General features: G+C 34.7%; 1 protein-coding gene across 2 annotated transcripts in view; it reads right to left on the bottom strand.

The window, feature by feature from the left end:
- The window catches only part of HBS1L (HBS1 like translational GTPase), an 85,553-nt gene that overhangs the window by 42,560 nt on the left and 19,038 nt on the right, over positions 1–23,955 (bottom strand). The window lies entirely within an intron of this gene.

The raw sequence follows: 23,955 nt of genomic DNA, 5'->3' as shown, positions 1-23,955 counted from the left end.
TGGCCTGTGATATAACTGGGTTTAAAAAAAGATATGAATCGCACGGTGGCTATTCACAAAGGGCTTATACACTACCCTGAGAGTTAATTATAAAAGTGGTAGAGATGAGTTAAAGAAACAATAAGCAAGAGAATTCAAAGTATGCACCTAATTAGGAAAGTCTCAACAAATGAAATCCGACATGACCCTGAAAAAGAAAGAGGAGGCAAAACTAATTTGAGAAAAAGCCTATTTAAGGGTCAACCAGGTAAAAAAAACTGAAAAAGATTGGGCTTTGTCATAGACCAACAGTAACACAAAAGTGTACTTTACCTTTAGATTGAGCCCAGGTTTTTGGTTCTTTTGTTTTTTGTTTTTTTTGTTGTTTTTTTTAAATTTGCTTAAGTGTCATGCAAGTTTCAAGAGTACATAACAAAAACAACAACAACAAAAAGAATGATCCAGTAGTACAAAATCCAAAGGGATTATTTTGGGAAGAAACAAGCCAAGTTGATGCTGAAGTTCATCTGGAAGAGTAAATGTGAGAGAATGACCAATAAAATTTTTAAATTAAGAATAATAATAGGGGACTTGAACTACCAGATATCAAGACCTTCTCCTATAAAGCTGGAGTAAATTAAAATGGGGCATAAGAATAGCTTGATGAGGGCGCCTGGGTGGCTCAGTTGGTTAAGCGACTGCCTTCGGCTCAGGTCATGATCCTGGAGTCCCAGGATCGAGTCCCGCATCAGGCTCCCTGCTCGGCAGGGAGTCTGCTTCTCCCTCTGACCCTCCCCCGTCTCATGCTCTCTCTCTCTCTCTCTATCTCATTCTCTCTCTCAAATAAATAAATAAAATCTTAAAAAAAAAAAAAAAAAAAAGAATAGCTTGATGAATGAGAACAGAGCATCTGCAAATGTACCAATAGGAATATATTTATATTTACTATACATAAGAATAGCATTTGAGTATATAGAAAAATATGTAAGAATATATGGAGAGTTACAAATAGAAATTCAGAATATGCAAAGTGATATTTCAAATCAGTGGGAAAAAGATGGGTTAGTCCATGTTGTTGGGAATATTGGCCATTCATTTGAAAGAAATGTTCTATCATATGTCTATGGTGTATCATATATAAATTCTTTGTTGATCAAAGATATGAATATAAAGAAGAAAAATATAAAAACACATTTATAGGGGCACCTAGGTGGCTCAGTCAGTTAAGCATCTATCTTCAGGTCAGGTCATGATCCCACGGTCCTGGGATAGAGCCCCACAACCACAACAGGCTCCCTGCTCAGCAGGAAGCCTGTTTCTCCCTTCCTCTCTGCCCCTCCCCCCTGCTTGTCGCGCTCTCTCTCTCTCTCTCAAATAAAATCTTTTAAAAATGTATTTCCTTTAAAAATATGTATTTATAACATTTAAGTAAGACTAACAAGTTTTATATAAAAATTTTAAAATTTCTCCATGATTAAAGATACCACAAGGAAACATAAAGTATGTAGGGAAATATATACAAGGGGTTAAGATATATAATAAAAGAGCTCCTACAAACCAACAAGAGAAAACAACTCAGAAAGAAAAAAGTGAACAATAAAAGAACCAGGTCAAGATACACAAGTCAAAGAAAGGTATAGCAGAGGAAAGGGGAGACACGAATGGGAGGGGGACTGAGGGAGAGGACTAAAAAGAGGAGGTGGTGGAAGAGGGAGGACAGAGGGGGAGAGAGGGCAGAAGAAAAAGTAGAAATATTTCTACTTTTTAATTAGCATCTAGAGTTGCCAAGGGAAAGAGGAAGAAGAGTGCTATCTGACACTGTTGGCAAGAGCACAGCCTGGTATACTTTTGGCAGAGAAAAGTGTGATAAAATAAAAAATTTTACTATGTACATTATACTTCTGGCAGTGTGTTCTACAGAAATAACTAACAGGACTGTGCAACAATGTATGAACAAGATTGTTTACTGTGGTGCTGTCTGTAATGGCAAAAAAAGGTGGGTGTACATCAATAAGGGAGTGGTTAAACAAATTACAATGCATCTGAACAATTCAGATATAAAAGTGTAAACCTATACTCATGAAAAGGAAACCATGACACACTGTGGAAAAAGTAACTGCAATATTAAATAGCAAAGATGCTATATCACTATATTCTTGGCATTAAAAAGTCCACAAGAATGGAAGTGAACTTTTAAAAGTGATTATGTCTAGAGAGTGATACTAAAAAGGAAATAACTTTCATTTCTAAAATTTATATACTTCTGTGATACAACTATATTATTTTATAATTAAAAATGTTTAAGGGAAGGGGCACCTGGGTGGCTCAGTCCCTTAAGCATCTAATTTCAGCTCAGGTCACAATCTCAGAGTCCCAGGATCCAGCCTGCGTAGGGCTCCGTACTCAGCAGGGAGTCTGCTGCCCCACCCCCAGTTTGTGCTCTCTCTAATAAAATTTTTTTTAAAATGTTGAAGTGAAAAGCATACAAATTAAAACAAATACTTCAAAACACTAAAAACTTCTTTCTACAGTATTCTTCAGAGATGCTCTTGATTTTTCTTAAAAGTTAATAAAGTAAAATCCTCCTTGACAGTAACACGTAGAATCAGCATACCACAACCCAAGCCCTTTCCATCAATGATCCTGAAGGCCACACTACTGAAAAGTCTGTGTTTGGAAACAAAAGTGCAAAGTTCATCTAGTCAGCCATTCAATGGCAACTATATATTCAGAATGCGCTACCAAGCTGAAAGAAATGCTCTCAACAGTTTTGCCTTTTGTGTTAGGCAAACCCCTTGTTTCCACTCTGAAGCTCCTTGACTGAAGCTCCTGCAAATTTTGTATTTCTCTATTTCTCCAACCTAAATATTTGATACTTTGTATATCATTTATACCTGTTTGCTGGTGGCTGAACTGAACAAACAGAATCATTTCCTGGCAGCTCTTTCTATGCTCTGACAAATTTCTAAAGGAGGAAGGGTGAAAACTAAAAGGGGATTATCAACGTGACTTCTCTGAAAGATATCATGGTAAAAATCTACCCCGCATGCCTCAGGTGCTCTAGAGCAGAATTTCCCAGCCGTGGTACTCCCGATAGTTGGGGCAGGAAATTTCTCTGCTGGGAGAGCTGACGCCCCCGCCGCAGGATGTTTAGCAGCATCCAAAGTGTCTACAGACATAGCCAAGTGTCCCCTTGTGGTCCAAAATCACCCCCCGTTGAGTACTACTCTAGTTATTAGAAAAAGCATTAAATACATATTTTATACCCTATAAGCACCATCTCAAATGCATAGATCATCTCCTAACTCATCCTCTTGCCCAGAAAATGATCAACTGCTTTATCCTGGTCCAATCAAGCTTGAAACCCCACAGTTGATTTCTGATTCCCCCTTTTCTCAAAACCTCTATATACAATTAATACTAACTCTATTTACTTTTTCCTCATCAACATGTCTCAAATTTCTCCTTTTCTTTCCTTTGCCATCTACGTAGGTCAGGCCCTTAGGATCTCATGGCCGATTTACCTTTCAAGACTCATCTCTTCCCTACTACTCCCGTAAGCGGACTCGAATTTTCTGGCACAAATACACTCTTGTTTTCTCACATCCATGGCCATGGCCCAAGCTATTTCCATGTTCATGCAAATGCCATTATTTTCATGAAAATTATTAATACAAGGAAGCCAAGGCTTCTTGATAATGCAGGAATCCCAGAAGCCAACTTTAGCACTGACGATCAAAGACTCTCAGATTCATCCTACAAAGATTTACTGACAGCCTATGAGGTAGAAACACCGGTGTCCTCTGTGTAACTGGCAACAGAATAAAGTAGCTGTAGATACATTTGCACACTTTCATGTTCCCACAGGAGAACCCCTATAACCACTCCGTGTCAAAATCCTCCAATTTACCATTCAGAGTTTGGTAAAGTAGGTAAGACATGGACTCTGCTGCAAGACAGCCTAGGTGCAATCCAGGCTCTGCTACTAACAATGTGACTTCCAGTGAGTTACTGAACTTCTTTCTGTGCCTAGGTTCCTTACCTACAAAATAACAATAATAGAATCTTCCTGATAGGGATGTTACGAGATTTAAATAAGTCAATACACGTAAAGTGCTTAGAGCAACGCCTGACATATATTAAGTATTCAGTGCTGCAGAGTAACGCCCTAAAGCAGCATAATCTGTGAGTCTCTGATATCACCAAAATATCAACTTCCTTTTCCTCATTTGATACCAGGGAATCCACAGACACTATTACTCTGGCAATCACAAATTAATTAATGATGGGGAGAAGAAATATGCCAACTGTGTGACACTGTGCTAGGTACTAGGATAAACAGATGAAATAATAATAATGACCTAATTCCTATCCTCAAGAAACAAAAGTCTACTAGAGGTAACACACATATTACCACGTGAACTGCGACAATGCAGGCACAATGAGTGTATAGGAAACGTGCTGAACTACCCACACTGAAAGAATTAGGCAAGGTTTCCTTTAAAATATTCCTAATGAACCTTGGAGGACAAAATAAGGAAAAGGGGATTGGGAAATAAGACACAATGCCTGAAACATATATGACTGCTGGCAGATCAGCATGGCTGAGACATAGGGAAAGAGGTTAAGTGGGTAAGACGTAAGAAAAGCAGGAAACACATTTAGGGCCATGTATAACATTTAGGAATTTAACTTGATTTTGAAATATAAGAAGACCCACTAACAGAATTAAAGTATTGGAGTAAAATATCAGAGCTTTTAAAAAACCTACTCTGACCACAGCATGGAAAATGGATTGTGAAGTCAAGACTGGAGAGAGAACAGAAGACTTGTCCCAATACGTGTAAGAAATTTTATGCACTGACCAAGATCAGAATGATGGAGACAATGAAAGGGATATCCAAACTATTACAGGGTAAAATCAGAACTACTTGATGCCTGGATGTATGTAAGCAGGTGAGACAAGTAACAGTCCCCAAATTTTCCAGCAAGGAAGAAAGAGCAGATGGTTATGTCATTACCAAACAGAAAACACATTCCCGAGAACTAAGAGAAATCTGCTATCAGGGTCTTGCTTCTCTTGATTGGTCCTTTCATCAAGTCAAAATTACAACAGTCCATACATAGAGAAACTGCTTCCTCCTAAATACACGGGGATTGCCACCAAATTATTTTTTTAAACACTGCTTAGATACTATCTCGAGTCTTTAGAGTTTTGCAAGTTAAATTATAACATGTTCTTGGCACTGGCGACACAAAGATGAGTAACAGTCTCTGTTTTCAGGTAACTTTCATTCTAAATGTGATGAACATGTAGACAGACAAGACTGAAAGAAAATACAAAGAAATTAAAGAGAATTTTGCAGGAGACAAGTGCTATGACTACAGCTGAGCAAGTACCATAGCACAGGGAGCGAGTAAGAGGAAACAGGCAGGAGAGGAAAATACATCCATACATCGTGATGATGAATTAAATGTCAGGGAGGCAAAAAATCGAGATCTTAATCCCTAGGACTCTAAATTAGATATGAATATAGAACACACTGTGTCTGAGATTCTTTCAAGGCAAAGAGAAATTGGGTAGAAACCTGGATAAACACAGGAAGCAAGTTACGACCTGGGAACTGATGAGGTAGCTTACAGAAAGGGAAGGCTGAAAAGGCAGGCAGGCAGGCAATGGAGGAACTCAGACTAATAAAGGGGCAGGCAGAAAATAAGCATTCGCATTTCTTGTAGAATCCTTACATGGAATCTAGATTCATGGAGTCAGGTAATTTTGTGGGCTGTATTTTTAGAAGTCATGTGGTCTAGTCCCTCATTTTACAGATGAAAAATTTAAGTAGATTTCTAAAGATCACATGCCTATATTAATGGAAATTTTGCTTCTTTTCTCTGGGCTGCTTCCAAGGCATGTTCCCCTTTCCCCTGTTTCTGGATGCACCTCCTCCAAACTTCATGAGCTTGATTTTCCCAAGATTACTGAACCAGGTTTATTCTGAAGTTAAATGTATACAAAAACTGCTCAGTCAAGTGTCTCTATAAATTGTTAATGCTTTGTCAAGATCATGATTTTGTGATTTTAGTGAGGTTAATCATTAGTATCTTCTCAAATGCTTCAGATAAGTTGTTAAAATCAGTAATTCTGATTTCCTTTAATGTTTGCATTTCAAAATCCCCAAAGAATCTATTTGGTTAGAGCCTAGTAGTTAAATCATTCTCTGCTTACCAAAGAAGTTTCTGTTTGATACAATTTTAAATTCCAATGGGAAACTGGAAGGGTAGGCTAGTCTTCCCCTAATAACAAACACATGCATACTTAGTCTTCCCCTAATAACAAACACATGCATACTAACTCCTTAACCTTTTGCTGATGCTGATTTTAGGAGGGGAAAGTGACATTTAGGCTCTAAAGCATACCTCATGGCATAAGGCGATCAATTTTAGGTCATACATGATACTCCCAAATTCTTAGCAATGATAACTCCAGACCAAAATGATATGACTTGAAGTCAAAAACCTTTATTGTATATCCTCATATAGCATATGTTGTTTTCTGACTATACTGTAAAATATCAATATATATGTGCCTTACCTCTCCAACTAACCTATGAGCTCCAGAAGGGTACTTTTTGATGTTTTCCACAACATCCAGTCCACTGCCTGGTACATACATACTAGGCACTCAAATATTTAATAAGATTACATAATTTTATAGATGGAAAAAAGTAACATATTCTCTAAGCCAGTGATTCTCAGCTTGGGAGGAGAAGGTGGATGGAAAGAACAAGACCATCCTTGACCCTCTTCCTTTGAAAATCCTTGTCAGGGCGCCTGGTGGCTCAGTTGGTTAAGCGATTGCCTTCGGCTCAGGTCATGATCCTGGAGTCCCGGGATCGAGTCCCGCATCTGGCTCCCTGCTCGGCAGGGAGTCTGCTTCTCCCTCTGACCCTCCCCCCTCTCATGTGCTCACTCTCTCTCATTCTCTCTCTCTCAAATAAATAAATAAAATCTTTAAAAAAAAAAAAAGAAAGAAAATCCTTGTCACTGGAAGATACTGATGCTGACAAAGTGCTGTATCTCTCAGATGTCCTGAGACAGAAAAATAACTAAGAAAAAAAAAAAAAAAAGACGACGATAGCAGGGGGGGAAGAATGAAGGGGGGTAATCGGAGGGGGAGACGAACCATGAGAGACTATGGACTCTGAAAAACAAACTGAGGGTTCTAGAGGGGAGGGGGGTGGGAGGATGGTTAGCCTGGTGATGGGTATTTAAGAGGGCACATTCTGCATGGAGCACTGGGTGTTATGCACAAACAATGAATCATGGAACACTACATCAAAAACTAATGATGTAATGTATGGTGATTAACATAACAATAAAAAATTAAAAAATAAATAAGTTTAAAAAAAATTTTATCTGGTATAAAAATAATTTTATAAATGAAGAAGTGAGGTTCGTTAAGTTAAACAATTTGACCAACCCAGATTAACATTCTTTGCAAATTATAACCACCTACCTCTTGTTGACTGGTTTCAGGTTCATAACTAAAAAGATGTTTGAAGATCTGCCTCAAGTCAGGAAATTAGTTCAGATGACCTTCTAAGGTTCCTGCCCTCATAATCTTATTTTTAAAATTAACTAGTTAGCCTATTCAGTGAGAATCTCTCCCACATATATATATAATTCATCTCTAAATAATATCAACTGTAAAAGTTTTTAACATTTTAATACTATCAGGCACATCAAATAGGGTACTAGTTAATGAAAACTGTTATCTAGGAAATAATACTCTTAAACCCAATTAAAAATAACCAAGGTGTGTTTGTTTTTTCCCCATGAAAAATCCGTAACTAAACATGAGAAATATTACAAGGGACACGTTCAAAATGTAGGCTTGTTTACCTGATAGCATTAATTTCAAATCTGAATAGTACCTATAAAGATGTAAAAACTCTATTTTTTGTTTTAAATTAAAAATGCTTTTCACGATTTTTTAATCAATGTTTTTCAAGTATTCTCTGAATCAAACTGGGATATAAAAATTGATTCTACATTTAAAAATGTGTGCACAAACAGGGGCGCCTGGATGGCTCAGTCGTTAAGTGTCTGCCTTCAGCTCAGGTCATGATCCCAGGGGCATCGGCTCCCTGCTCAGCGGGCAGCCTGCTTCTCCCTCTCCCACTTCCCCTGCTTGTGGTTCCTTCCCTCTCTCGCTGTCTCTCTCTCTCTCTCTGTCAAATAAATAAATAAATAAATAATCTTTAAAAAAAAAAATGTGTGCACAGATATAAAATGTAAAGAAGGAAAATATCGGATACAAAATTGTGTTTAATAATTGTATATAAAAACCTTAATAAGATAAAGAATAAATATGCATAGGAAAAAATTGAAAAAAAATATGGCAAAACACAAAAGTATTGTCTTTGGGTAAGAAAATCATGAGTGACTTCTCCCCTTTTTCTAATTAAGGATATACTACTTTGATACTGAGAAAAATAGGAGATGAATAGGTGATTTGAAAGATTTCAAAAGGAGAAATTCCTTGTATTTAGAAGGTTAAGATAGAAACATTCAAAATAAATCTATAACAGACTCTTAATGTAAGAAAAATTTACAATTTAAAGTCATTCAGATCAAAACACCTTGAGTTTAAAAAACATTTAAGATTACTTAGAAAGAAAAGGGTGGTGGGTGGGGTGGGGGGGGGGGGGAGTTCCAGGTAAGTATACTTTTTGCTATCAGTCATTATTGTTCCAAAAAATGTTTCAAATACACCAGTACATATACGTACACTCACACACGAAAATAAGATTTTTCAAAAATTTCAAAGAAACCAATGTTAAATTTTCAATGAAAAACTACTTCAGATATGAAATCATTTCAGTGAATCTGACTACACACTTAAATTCTAGTTACCAGATGTACATTCAAAAAGTACATCAACTAGGTTACAGAGAATAAACCACTTCCTTCAATATTACAGCTGCACTGACTGTGATTTATTCAGTATGAATTATTTTTTCACTTTAAAATTGCTTTTATATAGCAAAATTTGCCTCATCAAATCCACCATGGACCACCACCTGCTATCACATGGAAGAAAATGTTTTACCCCAAAATATTCATTGGGATCAGATTTCAACATAAATATTGCTGAGCCAGCAATCTTTAAAAATTAAAAAACTTTAGATGAATAGATTTCAACCTGTATATTACTTTAGATTATATACCTTCAAGTAGCATCCACAAAATTTAAAATCTAATATATGTAATGAATTTAAATTATGGAATTTATGGAATTAATCATTCCATAGCAATAAAATTCTTGCTACTTCAAGAGTTAAGGAATAAAGACAATACTATATTACTAATAATTTTCCTTTTAACAAAGCCATTTACATTTTGTTAATATTGCTGTGATAAAAATTTTGTTAGACCAGAATTAGGAACAAAGCCTTTTTATTTTATAGAATAAAATTGTATATTTCAAAAAACATATCAATATCCCTAACCATTCTTTCCTAGACCTCTCACTTATTCTAAACTCTCCCTGAGAAACCTCATCTATATTCCTATCCCTGGGATTATCTACCCTTGAGACTCTCCCTAACAAATCTTAATACTTTGAAGTACGTCTTAAATTTAGGCATGAATGTGTATTTGAGAAACACTTCTTCAACAATGCAGAATAACTAAATTTAATGAGTTCCTACTATGTGCCAAGACATGCTATAATGGCTTAATATATGACTTCATTTAACATCGTAACTACCCTAAAAAATAAGAACTATTATTATCCTAATTTTGCAAATGAGAAATTTATGACATACAAGGTTAAGTAATTTGCTGAAGGCATACAGCTAATAAGTGGTTCAAATGGAATATAAATCCAAGCAATCTACACAAGTACCTGTGCTCTTCTCCAAATTACTGTGGAAACTAAGAGTGACAACCAACTTTCAGTCACAAAATCAGAAAAACACTAAACATTTGGACAGAGGAAAAGGCACAGAGGAAAAGTCTCATAGTACGGATATGAGCTGAAATAAGGAAAAAAAGTTTACAAGAACCTTGTTGAAAACTTCAAGAAAGAGGTCCAACTTAAAAAGAGATGATAAGTAAAAATTAAACAGTATTAATCAAATTTGAAAGGCATTAAATTTCATTAATATTCTCATTATCTAGGTGTTGTTCACACTGTTTTATTTTAATGACTGTAAAATACACACATATGCACACATACCCCGGCCTACATAGGTTCAACTTAATCCTTATTTCCACCTAGTCTTCAATTTCTTTCCTAAATTCTACCTTTGGGATCTTCCAAGAACATGGTCTTAAAGACAGGAAGAGGCTACTGCACTGAATAATCCTAAAAAAAAAAAAAAAAAAAATGAAGTTTTAAAAGGATATACAAAAGGTCATATACTAACTGCTGACATCATCATGAATTCATATGTGGGACCAAGAATCATTCCCAAATGATTTAAGAAGACCTGGTAATATCGAACATTACCCATATCCAGAAATAACTCCCTGATAACAAATGTAATGAATTTTAAAGCAATTAGTAAAAGGAAGAAGAAAAAGGAAACCAGCACTGTTTTAAGAGACTATTATATGGCAGAAGCTGGATTAAATAAATCATAATATATTTGAAGTAGATAACATTATGGCCATTTTAAAGAAAGTCTCAGAAAAATCCAGTCAACCAAAGCATGCAGATAACAAATGACAGAGCTAGTTTGCAAAACAATACTGATCTAATCTGAGAGCTACTATCCCCTCTTACTATACCACACACTACTGATCAGAGCATAAAAGCTGATGCATTGAAAATCTGGAAGAAAATAAAGTTTGACCCTTCTTTACACACCACACAAAAATAAATTTTATAAGAATTAGAAGTCAAACATAAAAAAATTCATATAATTCTCTCAAAAGAAAATTTAGAATGTTTATAACCTAGAGTTTTTTGAGGGGGTGATGGTTTAAATCCAAGACTGGAACCTACTAAGTTAAAAAGACAGAGTGACATAAAGTTTTTAAATTTTTCTATAGAAAAAGAGATGATAAAGAAAATAAAGACTGGGAAAATTATTTACAATGCATAGGACTAAAAAAATTTCTCTCTCAGACACTGGCCTTAGCCACATATTTATGGATATGTCTCCTTAGGCAAGGGAAACAAAAACAAAAATAAACTATTAGGACTACACCAAAGTAACAGTGAAGGAAACCATAAACAAAATGAAAAAGAAACCTACTGAATGGGAGAAGATATTTGCAAACGATGATATCCAGTAAGGGGTTAATATCCAAAATATATAAAGAACTCACATAACACCAAAAAACAATCTGATTAAAAAACAGGCAGAAGACATGAATAGACATTTTTCCAAAGACGACATGCAAATGGCCAACAGACACATGAAAAGATGCTCAACATCATTCATGATCAGGGAAATGCAAATCAAAACCACAACGAAGCATCACTTCACACCTGTCAGAATGGCCAGTATCCAAAAGATAAGACATATCAAGTGTTGGCAAGGATACGGAGAAAAGGGAACCCTTGTGCACAGGGAATGCAAACTGGTACAACCACTGTGGAGAACAGTATGGAGGCTCCTCAAAAAATTAAAAATAGAAATACCGTACGATACAAAACAAACACATTAATTTGAAAAGATTTATGCACCACGATGTTTATTGCAGCATTATTTACAATAGCCAAGATATAAAAACAACCCAAGTGTTCATCAATCGATGAATGGATAAAGATGTGATACACACAACACACACACACACACACACACACACACACACACATATACGTACAGAGGAATATTACTCAACCATAATAAATGAATGAAATCTTGCTATTTGCAACAACATGGATAGACCTAGAGAAAGTTATGCTAAGTGAACTAAGTCAGAGAAAAGATAAATACCACATGATTTCAACTTATATGTGGAATCTAAAAAACAAATGAATAAAAAAAACCTCTCAGATACAAAGGTTGCCAGAGGGGAGGTGGGTGGGGAAGAAAGGTGAAGGAAATTAAGAGGTACAATCTTCCAGTTATAAAATAAATAGTCATGGAGATGAAAAGTACAGCATAGGGAATAAAGTCAATAATAATGTCAGATGGTGACAGATGTAATGATTACACTTATCATAGTGAGCACTGAGTAATGCATAGAATTGTTGAATCATTATGTTGTACACTTGAAACTAATACAACATTGTATGTCAACTATACTTCAGTAATTTTTTCAAAAATTAGTATCTGTAATATAAAGACTTCAAATTAATAAGGAAAAGACAACCTAATTAAAAATGGGCAAAGGATACAATTAGCAATCCACAGAACAAGTTCAAATGGCAAATGAATATATGAACATACTTGACTTCATTAATGATCATAAAAATGCAAAATAAAGGAACAATGAATATATTAACTTCTCACTTGTCAGACTGTCCAAAATCAAGAAAAGTACTAATACCTACTGCTGGAAAAGGGATGAACTTCATAAAGCAATGGCCATACCTATTTAAAACAAACAATACACCTTTCAATATAGCAATCCCGCTACAGGAGATCTATCTCATAACATCAAAAGCCCTGGTTTGTAAAGATATGTTTGCAGATGTTCTATAAACAGCACTGTTCATAGAAACAAAAATTGGAAATAAAATGAATGTCCTTCAATACGGCAAATTTTTAATAAATTGTAGCATAGCCACATCATGGAATATCATAAAATCACCAAAAAGAGTAAGTTGGAAATATCCTAGCTGACAATGTATTATAAGGAAAATGAAATTATAGTATTTTAATAAAACATTAATGAAAAATCCCTGTATGTGTGTCTGTTTTTACATATTATGTGAAAATAAAGAAATACAAAGAAGAATCTCTATCAGGCTGTTAAAAATGGCTAAGTAGCGAGACGAGCCAAAGTGGCTTATGTGAAAACATCATGAAGGATGAAAAAAAAGCCTAAAAAAGTCAGCAGCTGGAGGGCACTTGTTGTAATGAGCACTGGGTACTATATGCAACTGATGAATCACTGAACTCTACCACTGAAAATAATGATACACTATGTTAACTGATTTTTAAAAAAAAAAGTCAGAAGTCATTTAAGCACCCCAATGCATTAGACTTTACTATAATCACCTTTTAGCTGCACTCGTTCCTTAGTTGGTAGTGAAAGAGCACTTCATTTCTTTGAACTAAGACAGTCAACACTTGGTGAGAATTTTCTATGTGCCATACACTGTGCCAACAGCACACCATGGACTATTTTACTTATCATAGAAACTTCTAAGTTAGGTACTGTTTTCTCAAGAATAAGTGGTATTTTATACAATGCCAACCTACATAACAGCATGCACAATGCAGCACAGATAAAACTTTCAGGAACACATAGGTGACCATCATCACAGCAAGCCTCCCAAAAATGGCATAAGAAAGTCACCATCTTTGACTCTTATCCACTCTATTAATGAAAGAAAGCTTTAATACAAATATATAATCCATCAGTGAAATATAATTATCCTTTATAAAATAACATTAGAAATGTTATTATGATTAAAAATTAAATGTTAAGTATTAGTACAACCTTTCTAAAGGGTAACTTCATAATATGTAGCAAAAGCATTAAAAATGCCCATACCTTTTTAACCAGCTACTCTAGCCACTACTACTCTATAAGTATCTTTTATAACAGAATTGAAAAAACACACAAATGTACAAAATGTTTGCTGAAGCACTTTTTGTAATAATAAATTGAAAACTTAAGTTCCTAGAGTAAGTGATGAAATAACAGAATACTATGAAAACCTAAATTTGCTGGCATACAAAAAAAAGTCTATGGATGGTTGCTAGAGGCAAGGGGAGGGGAAAATGAAGAGTACAGAGTTTCAGTTTTGCAAGACGAAAAAGTTCTGGAGATTGGTTTCAAAATACTGTGAATATATTTAACATTACTGAACTGTACACTTAAAAATGGTTAACCTGGTTGCCTCCATGCCTTGACTATTGTGAATAAGGCTGCAATAAACATGGGAGTGCATTAAAAAAATGGTTAATATGGTAAACTTTATGTTATGTGTATTTTACCCTAATTAAAAAAAATTGAAATTTTTTAAAAATTGAACAAAAATTTAAAAATTTTAACATATATATAGCACATGATTAAGTTAAAATGTGTTTAAAAAGTGATGTGTGGTCTCAAAAAAAAAAAAAGACATATTCTCTACATACAGAAACAGGTACACAAACAATGTGTAAAACAGAGAAAGACATTGGCATTACCATGTACTAGTTTTGTGGCCTAGAGCAAGATGTTTAGTCATTTTTGAGCTTCAGATCCTCCGGGTGTAAAACTAGGATAAAAATAATCCCTATATGGGGCACCTGGGTGGCTCAGTTGGTTGAGCGTCTACCTTCGGCTCAGGTCATGATCCCAGGGTCCTGGGATCCTGCCCTGTGCCAGGCTCCCTGCTCAGTGGAGAGCCTGCTTCTCCCTCCCCCTCTCCCCCCAACCATGTGCTCTCTCTCTCTCTCTCAAATAAATAAAATCTAAAAAAAAAAAAATACCTACTCTATATGATTATTGTGAACATTAAAGGAGACAACAGAGATAAAAAGTACAATATTCGGCATATAAGTGTTCATTAATATTGTCTACTGTTATTGCTTAAATGCATCAATATGCTAATAACTCAATTCTGGATAATGGGGGGTCCTGGGATTGAGTCCCACATCTGGCTCCTTCCTCAGCGGGGAGCCTGCTTCTCCCTCTCCCTGCTACTCCACCTGCATGTGCGCTCTCTGTCAAATAAATAAATACTCTTAAAAAAAAAAAAAGATTTTAAATCAAACAGAATTGGTGTTCAAGAAATGGAAGACCACAAATGATTTAAAATTAAGTAAATGAGAAAAAGGCTTTACTTCTTAGGACTGCTCGTTTGCAAGGATTTGGAAATGGATACCAATTCTCTATACATGAATGCCACGTCTCTTAGTTAAGTCATACTGGCAGAAAAAATACTTGAAAGTAATTTTTGAATACCTCACTGATGATAAAGCTGATTTCCTTAACAAGGGATTTAATTTTATCCTTAAGGTACTTATCAACAAACACCAAACAAGGTTAAATTATTGTAATATAAAACTTTGTTGCAAGTACCACATAACCATGAAAAAAGCACTGGAGTTCAAAAGAACTCAGTTTGAGTTACAATTTGCCTCTCAATACTCATGTGAAATTAAGTCAAATTATTTATTTTATTTAGGCCTCAGTTTCTTCCACCTAACTCACAGATTCTCCTGATGACCAAGAGAATACCAGAACTACTATAAAGCTTCACGGGAAAGTCTGTGACCTAGATCTATGTCTCCAATGGCTACCACATGCTTTTCTGACAAAAATGAATATGAAAATTAAATACTGGCTAAAATGAATTTTGTCTTTTGCCTCCACTCTACTCCTTGTTGAAGTACTTAGCAATGCTTAGTATGTACGTACATTAGGCACTCAAAAACATACTAAAAGAATTGCCTAGGAATGACACATGAAAGTATACACCTGTAATCAGATTATTATTTCTATGGTTTAAAAAAAAAGTAATTAGGCCTAAGAGAAAACTCCGTATTTAGCATTCATGCAGTTCTTATATGGTCCTGGCTCTATCAAGAAGATAAGCTGTTTTGAGAGTTTAAAGCAAATTATTTTTAAATTAAGCAATTAGTGTTGAAGTTTTTCCAGTGTAGGTGTACATACAAAGAGAATCTTAAGACCTATCTGAAAACATTCTGAACCAGATGAGTTTCTCAGTGAAATAAACCACTTCCTTTCAAAAGCCCACGTAATTTTAAAGCAGAAAGTCAATTACTTCTGAAGTTTTCTGTACAAGTATAAAATTCTTCTAATTGCTTGAATAAAATTACTTAGTGATAAACTAGTGAAAAAGTTTTTCAAAGAAAAAGATATTTTAAAGGGACATCAAAAATACTGTAGTTTAAATTAAATACGCCTATTTTAAACTCCTTACAACAAAGGATTAAAGTAAAATGAAATTTTTTTTTTTTTTTTAAAGATTTTATTTATTTATTTGACACAGAGAGAGAGACGGCGAGAGAGGGAACACAAGCAGGGGGAGTGGGAGAGGGAGAAGCAGGCTTCCCGTCGAGCAGAGAGCCCGATGCGGGGCTCCATCCCAGGACCCTGGGATCATGACCTGAGCTGAAGGCAGACGCTTAACAACTGAGCCACCCAGGCGCCCTGAAGTATGTATTTTAAGCACACTACTAAAAGTTCATATAAAAGCGTTAACATCTCATACTAATAAGTCTTCTTTGTAATACAGACTTTTCAAATTTAAACTGGGCTTTGTTTTCAGGACAAGGATAAAACACCACAATATGCTCTACCTGAGAAGAAAGAGGAGGCTGCATCTCCTAAAAATCTAATGTCACTTTCTCTTCCATTTAGTCAGGTAATGTTGAAAAGACAAATACAGCACAATAAAGAAGTAGAAAAAAAACGATCCTGTTGCAGGCGCGTTTACAAGTCTGCTTTTATCTTTTTTTAATTCCTTGTACCTTCTCTAGTGAACAACCTACCATTAAGACTCAACCATACAAAAATCAGAGTATAGTTAGAAATAATATTTTACAGACATTCAAACAGGAGAATACAGATATACTATACGAAGACTGTTTAATAGAGTATTAATACTATAAAACTAGCAAAGCGATGCTAGAAAATACAACCTCACTATGTAAAATTAGAGTTTATTTTCCCAATGAAGGGCAAACAAGATGATATTCAAAGGGAAAGGAAAATGAATATAGATTTCTAAACAGTATGGGCAAGCCAGTATTACTTAAGACAAACTGTACCAAAAACAGTAGCCCAACTGTAAAGTACACTATTGAAATATATTTATCCAAAGCCTCCAACACTTTTAAACAATCAGTTCTTTGAATGATCTAATTAATTTAAATAATTACTGCCCACTTTATTTGTAAGGCAATGGAAATATCAATTTTAAGAACTGTAAAAACTGTTAAATTTAAATTACGTACGATTCCTTTACCAGATTTGCAGACCAACTATTTTTCTTAATGCTTACTTTTTTTTAGGCCAACTAGTTTTCTAAAAAAAAAACAAATCGAATGTTAGAAAAAGCCCCAACAGCCATTAAAGAGTTAAACCTCACCTCACACAAGAATATCCATTGTGTGAAAAGCTATTTTTCTTCCAAGTTAGGTTGACTAATTATACAATTCTAAAGATAAATATTAAGATTTTTCTGCCAAGAACTTTCCTTTCAAACACTACTATATGTATTTCAATTTGGATGTTTTTGTAACAACAAAAAAAAGAGTCTGTGTTACTCAGTTTTAGAGAGTTTTCTCTCTTGGTAGATTTAAGGTAGCAAGGAAAATACCATCAGAAAACTAAAAGATTGTCCCAGGATTTTACTCCCTAAATATATGCTCTTTTAGCAGTCCACTCATATTAATGTATAACAAAATTAGACAATAACCCATTTGAAGGTCATTTATATTTGCTATTGGTGATTTTCCATATTACACGTTAACAAAATGAACTAGAATGTTATCCGAATTAAGGAGACACATCAACATTTAATGCATTATTTTAGACATCAGAGTTTTAATTCATTACACCATAATAAAAGGCTAATTTTCACACAAGTATTAAGTTCTCATTCCAAAATTCTAAAAGTACAAAAACTTAAAAAATTCTCTAAATGAGAAACAGATTTCCTTCTATGCTGTTCAGCGGTATGTCATGATCAAGTCAAGTTGATATGGATAGTGGAATAATTATACCTAAGCATTTAAATCTTTGATACAATGTCTGCCTTATTCATGAGTCTCTCAAATCAGTCTAGTTTTACAGTTGAAAAGGGAGTGTTTAATTTGATCAAGTGCTTTAAGGAAAAAATACCTAGTTTCTATCCCATTTTTCTCCCAAAACATACACACACACACACACACACACACACACACACACACACACACCTACATATGGTGGGGGGGGAGGGGTTAGGAGAGAGAAAGAGAACACTAAGGATAAAAGAGAAGATGATAAAAACACCAGGAGAAAAAGTTGGAAAACAAGCCTGCAGAACTCAGAAATACAGAGGGGGGGGAAAAATACTAGAGAAATAAAGACCAAACTAAAAGCAACAGAATGAGACTAGCTAGCAACATACAACACTAGAAAATGGTACAGCAATGTCTGCAAAGCCCTCCACAAAAGGAAGAGGGACCCAAAACCATTATTTGTCAATCTGTCATGCAAATATAGGCCACATAATCACTTTCATATATTCGAAAATTTGGGAAGTTATTTCACACATGAATATTTTGCAAGGAGGGGAAGGTGATCTGTCAAACCAGATGTCAAAGTCAAATTATACAAATAGAAGTCTAATCATGAGAAATCTATTTTAAAATAACTACAGTTGGTTTGAAATTAAGGAAACTTTGAATACAGAATAAAATAAAAATGCTATAAATCTTGCCAATAAATAATATGACTAAAAATATAGGACAAAAAGAGAGAGGGGGCAAGTATGAGAAAGTGTAACTTTGCTGAGCTCAACTTTTAAATCCAGGACTCCTTAAATAACTGTTTAAAGTTAATAATTCAGTTAGTAGAAGTTTAAACATATTATAAAAGGTATAAATAAGAACTTAAAATATAAACAAAAATTAAGAGAAACAGAGTGGAGGTGAAGTATAAATTAATTTCTTCATCTTTCATAATGAGATCAACACATACCTTTTAGGGTTGGCAAATTTAAAAAGTTGAAGTATGTTACTATGTTACAAAGATAGTACAAATCTCCAAGTTATCAAAGAGTATATACCAAATCAAAATATAGACCACACACCACAGAAAGCATTCTATCTATCCTATCATTCCCATAAATGAGAAAAACTCCCCTATTACAAGTCTCTGACAAACGCAATTATACACATCTACAGGAGGCACAACTAAACCAAACTGATTCAAAACACTGAAAGCAAAAGTATGAAGAAACAGAACTTAGAGAAAGCAGCAATCATGACATTAAGCAAATTGAATTTAAGTCAAAAAGCATAAAACAAATCATAGAGGAACTTTACATTAATGAAAACTTCGAATCCACAGGAAGATCACGTATCTCTATCTATCAAAAATAGGGTAAAACCTGTAAGTAGTAAGATAATATAAAATGCAAGGGTCTTATTATATTTTAACTTACCTCTCTCAGCTTATAACCACCAATTAAGAAAACCGAATTTAAGTAAGAATACTGAACCCTGTAACAATTTTAAAAGCAATTAACAAGGGGCACCTGGGTAGCTCAGTCAGTTAAGCCTCTGTCTTTGGCTCAGGTCATGATCGCAGGGCCTGGGGATGGAGCCCCCCGTAGGCTCCCTGCTCAGTGGGGTGTCTGCTTCTCCCTCTTTTTCTCCCTCTGCCCCTCCCTGTCACTCCTGCTCTCTCTCAAATAAATAAATAAAATCTTTTAAAAAATAAAAAAAAAAACTAACCAAAAAAAGTAACGGAAATGCATCATATTTTGTATTCTTCAGACAGAATTCATACTCTTGATAAGTGCCTATGAAACCATTCTAAAACTACATTGGGCCTCAAAGAAAAACCTCAATATACTTCAATAAGTAAAGGGCACAGACCACATTCTCTGGTAAAAGTACAATGAAACCAGTAGTCATTACAAAAACAAATACAAAACTCCCACAACCTGGAAATTTTAAAATTCTTTCAGGTTCTTGGCTTAAAAAGGAAATCAAAATCAAAACTGTGAATTATCCAGGAACAGTAACTCTAAAAGAACCCAGAAAATAACAATGATTCTAAAGGAATCCATGAGCCACAGCAAATGCAGTATCCCTAGGAAAAATATAACTTCAGAGACCTAAGTAAATGAGACAGAATGTGAACAATGCATATCTACTACAAGGTAGTGGGGAGGAATAAGGAAAGGATGGAGCTAGGACTCCAATCTAACAATTTATTTCTTAGAGAGAGATCTGAAACTAAATGATGGGTCCACAAGTGATTGCTACATTATTTTCTGAATTTTTCTGTCTTTGCAATCTCATAAATTAAAATTAACTTTTAAGGTAAAGAATTAAAAATGCATTTAAGTTAAATGTTCCACTCACAAAGGCAGGAAAAAAAAGGAAAACAAATTTGGTAATAAACAAATAAACTCACAATTTAATGAAAAAAATACCAGTACAGCTAATTATTAATCCAGGAGCCAATCTTCAAGGAATAAAACAAAGGTAATTTAAAAAAAAAAAAAAGACAAAAAAAAACAGGTAGAGGGGAAGAGTAAAGTAGAGGGGAGGAATAGCGACTGGGGTGCCTGCCTGTATGCAACTCTTGATGTCGGGGACCTAAGTTTGAGCCCCATGTGGGGTGTAGAGATTACTTAAATAAATAAACCTACCAAAAATAATTAAATAAAATAAGAATGGAGATTTAACTGCATATAAGAATCTAAAAAAAAAAAAATAAGACAATGTTTGCTATAATGGTAAACAAATATATTTGTCAACCCGGATGAAGATGGTTTTCTAAGAAAAACAAAACATTCAAACTGACCCTAGAATATTGAGAAAGATAAATCCTATGATGAAAGGAATAATTTCAATGCTCTTTGAAACTCTATAAAACCATCACAAAGAGAAACCAAAACCCAAACACATACATATACACATACATACACACACAACTGCAAATTAAATTTATGAATAGATGGAATAATCTTGAATAAAATATTAGCAAATAAAATCCATCATATTAAAAGTACAATCTACCATGAACAACTAGGATCGTTCCAATATTACAAGTCTACTAGAAAATCTATTAAATAAAGCTTAATGTTTAATAATGTAATGTCAAAAGCCTTTTGCCATCTATAAAGACAGTATATTTTCTCCACAAAGCTTCTGGTAACATTAACTATCTCAATAACAATTATAACTGGATTTTTTTCAGAAAATTGGACAAGCTGTTTCCAAGTGAGATAATCAAGTGAGCTAACTCACGGAAACTATGAAAAAGGAAAGAAGAAACAAGATAGCCTACAAAACGTAATCAAAATTGTGTAATAATTGCTACAGTAATTAAAATTTGGTACTGGCATAAAACAAGACAAAGAAATGGAATGGCAGAGTCCCAAAATAGAGAAGAACTTAGTGCATGTCAAAGATGGCAGTTGAAATAAGGTTAAGAAAGAAAAGGGATATGTAATTCAACAAAAGATACCATTACAAATCCAGCTGTTGGAAAGATAAAAGATGCTGGTGAAGAAACTGGATTCCTATCTCACTCCCTAATGGCAGTTGAATCAAAGATTCAAAGGTGTTTAAAAAAAAAGTAGAAGAATCTGTCAAATGTCAAATGTATTAGAAAAAATGAATAATGTTTTAAAAAATTATCTTGTAGTGGAACAGAACTTTCAAACAAAAACCTTTAAGATCGATGCATTTGAATGTATTAAAATTAAAATTCTGTTATAAAAACGACAAGCTGGGAATCAGAAAGAGTATTTTCCATGCATATAACAAAGGACTAATTTCTTTAACATTTAAATACATGTGGTATGTATGCATGTGTGTATACAATACATGCATTGTATGTATACACACACACACTAAAAGTCATTATGAAAGATAATAAGCAGAAAAATGGGCAAAGATTAAGAATAGACAGTTCCAAGAAAAAGAAATACAAATAGATTTAAATATACAATAAAGCAGTTACCTTTACTCTATTAAAGATATATAAATAAATGAAAAAATATTTTCTAATTATCAGGTTGGTATAATACCAAAAAGAGTAATAACCATATCTGTGAGAATCTGAAGAGAAACACTGACAAACTTGTGAGAAGGAAATCAGTACAACCTCTGTTAAAGACAATTAGGTAGTAGCTATCAAAAATGTAAAGTATATATTTTTTGGCTTAGAAATTCAACTTCTAAAATCATGGGATGTTCATTTTGGAGTCATTAGCAATAGCATCTGAAAACACTTAAAAAGGAGTATCGACAAGGGCTGTTTAATGTACAACCCTATTATGGAACTCTACACCAGCTTTTGAAAAGAATGAGATTGATCTCTATATAAATGGTAAGGAAAGATCTGCAAAATGCTTTGGTAAATGGTACATTTATAGAAATGTTACATATCTTCCCATTTGTCTGAAGATACATATGTAGGTCCATATAAGTGAAATGCAAATAAAGTTTCTAGAAGAGTAATAAAAAAGAAGTGATTTTTTTACAGATTCATTTACAGTTTCCTGTAGGGAACAAGAACGTGGGACTGTATTAAGAGTGACACTCCCTTTTTACTTTAAACCCTTTCCTATATTTATGAGCCAGACATATTCTAAGCTGAGGAGACAGCAATGAACACGTAAAATCCCTGCACCCATAGCAACTGCATGGGGGGCATGGGGATCAGTAGCGAGACAGACAGTAAAACAATAACTGTGTACACACACACACACACACAATGTCAGATGATATTTAAGTGCTGTGAGGAACAATAAAGCAGGGTTACAAGGGAAAGGGACTATATGTATTGGGGAGGGAGGTTGTAATTTTACATGGAATGGTAATAAAAGGAATACAGTGAACTAGGATGCATATGAAGGTTCTCCTACCCCAGGATTGGGAGTAAAGTGATATATAAACTACAACCTGAAGGATGATTAGCCAGGGGGAGAAAAGGAGGCGGTGGCAGGGGCAAAGCACTATACAGAAGCAGAAAAAACTCAGGTGGGTTTGTTCTTGGGTGGGTTGGGGGGAGGGCTACACATGAACAGAACCCAGTTCCTAAAAGGTCTTATAAAACAATTTAAAACATTTATACAGAGGACAGAAAATTAGAGCTAAATTTGGAAAAGTTACTCTGGCTGTAATGTGTAACGTGTTTTGGTCGAAATAACCCAAGAAGTAAAGAAACCAGACAAATGTTTCAGTAATTCTGCCCCAAACTAATGGCCTTTAAAAGGTAAAGTAGCGGGGCACCTGGGTGGCTCAGTCGTTAAGTGTCTGCCTTCGGCTCAGGTCATGATCCCAGGGTGCTGGGACTGAGTCCCCCATCAGGCTCCCTGCTCAGCGGAAAGCCTGCTTCTCCCTCTGCCTGCCGCTCCCCCTGCTTGTGCTCTCCCTCTCTCTCTCCCTCTGTGTCAAATAAATAAATAAAATCTTAAAAAAAAAAAAAAAAGGTAAAGTAGCAACAAGGATGGAGAATAGTGGGTCAAAAAATGTACAATCCATCCCTATTACTCACAGTTTCCATATCTGCAAATTCACCTATTCACTAAAATGTAGTAGTAACCCCAAAATCACTGTGTGGCACTTTTGCAATCATGCCCAGACAAGTGCAGGGAAGCAAAAACTTTGAACCCCCCAATATGCACAGTCCCAGCTGAGGTCAAAAGGTGATAAGATACTCTGCCTTCTTATTTCAGCTCTCACACCATAAATAACACCCTTTTCTATCTAGTGTCACATTTTTCACATTATGATTTTAGTTGGTTATTTCGCTGTTTAAAATGGTCCCCATGAGCATGGTATGTTAAGTCCCCCAAGGTAAACATATATAAAATTCTACCTTCTGGAAAGCAAGAATTCTAAGTGACAAATATTTTAGAAGAAATTCTTTACAACCAGGTAGTTTCTTTTTTTTTTTTTAATTTGTTTACAGGAACATAAAAGCAGGTACCTTCAGCATAAATTATTGAAATTCCGTTCTGAAGGATCAAGCTTATCTAAAAAATCCCTATGGATAAACTGTGATGTTTTCTTATTTAAGAGAATCTCAGAATTATCATTTATTTCAATGTAGCTTTTACAAAAATGTATATATACACTCAAAATGACAAGTCTCTTA

The sequence above is a fragment of the Halichoerus grypus genome, chromosome 9, assembly GCF_964656455.1.
Source record: "Halichoerus grypus chromosome 9, mHalGry1.hap1.1, whole genome shotgun sequence".
NCBI lineage: Eukaryota > Metazoa > Chordata > Mammalia > Carnivora > Phocidae > Halichoerus > Halichoerus grypus.
This window is presented reverse-complemented; position numbering and strand designations above follow the sequence as displayed.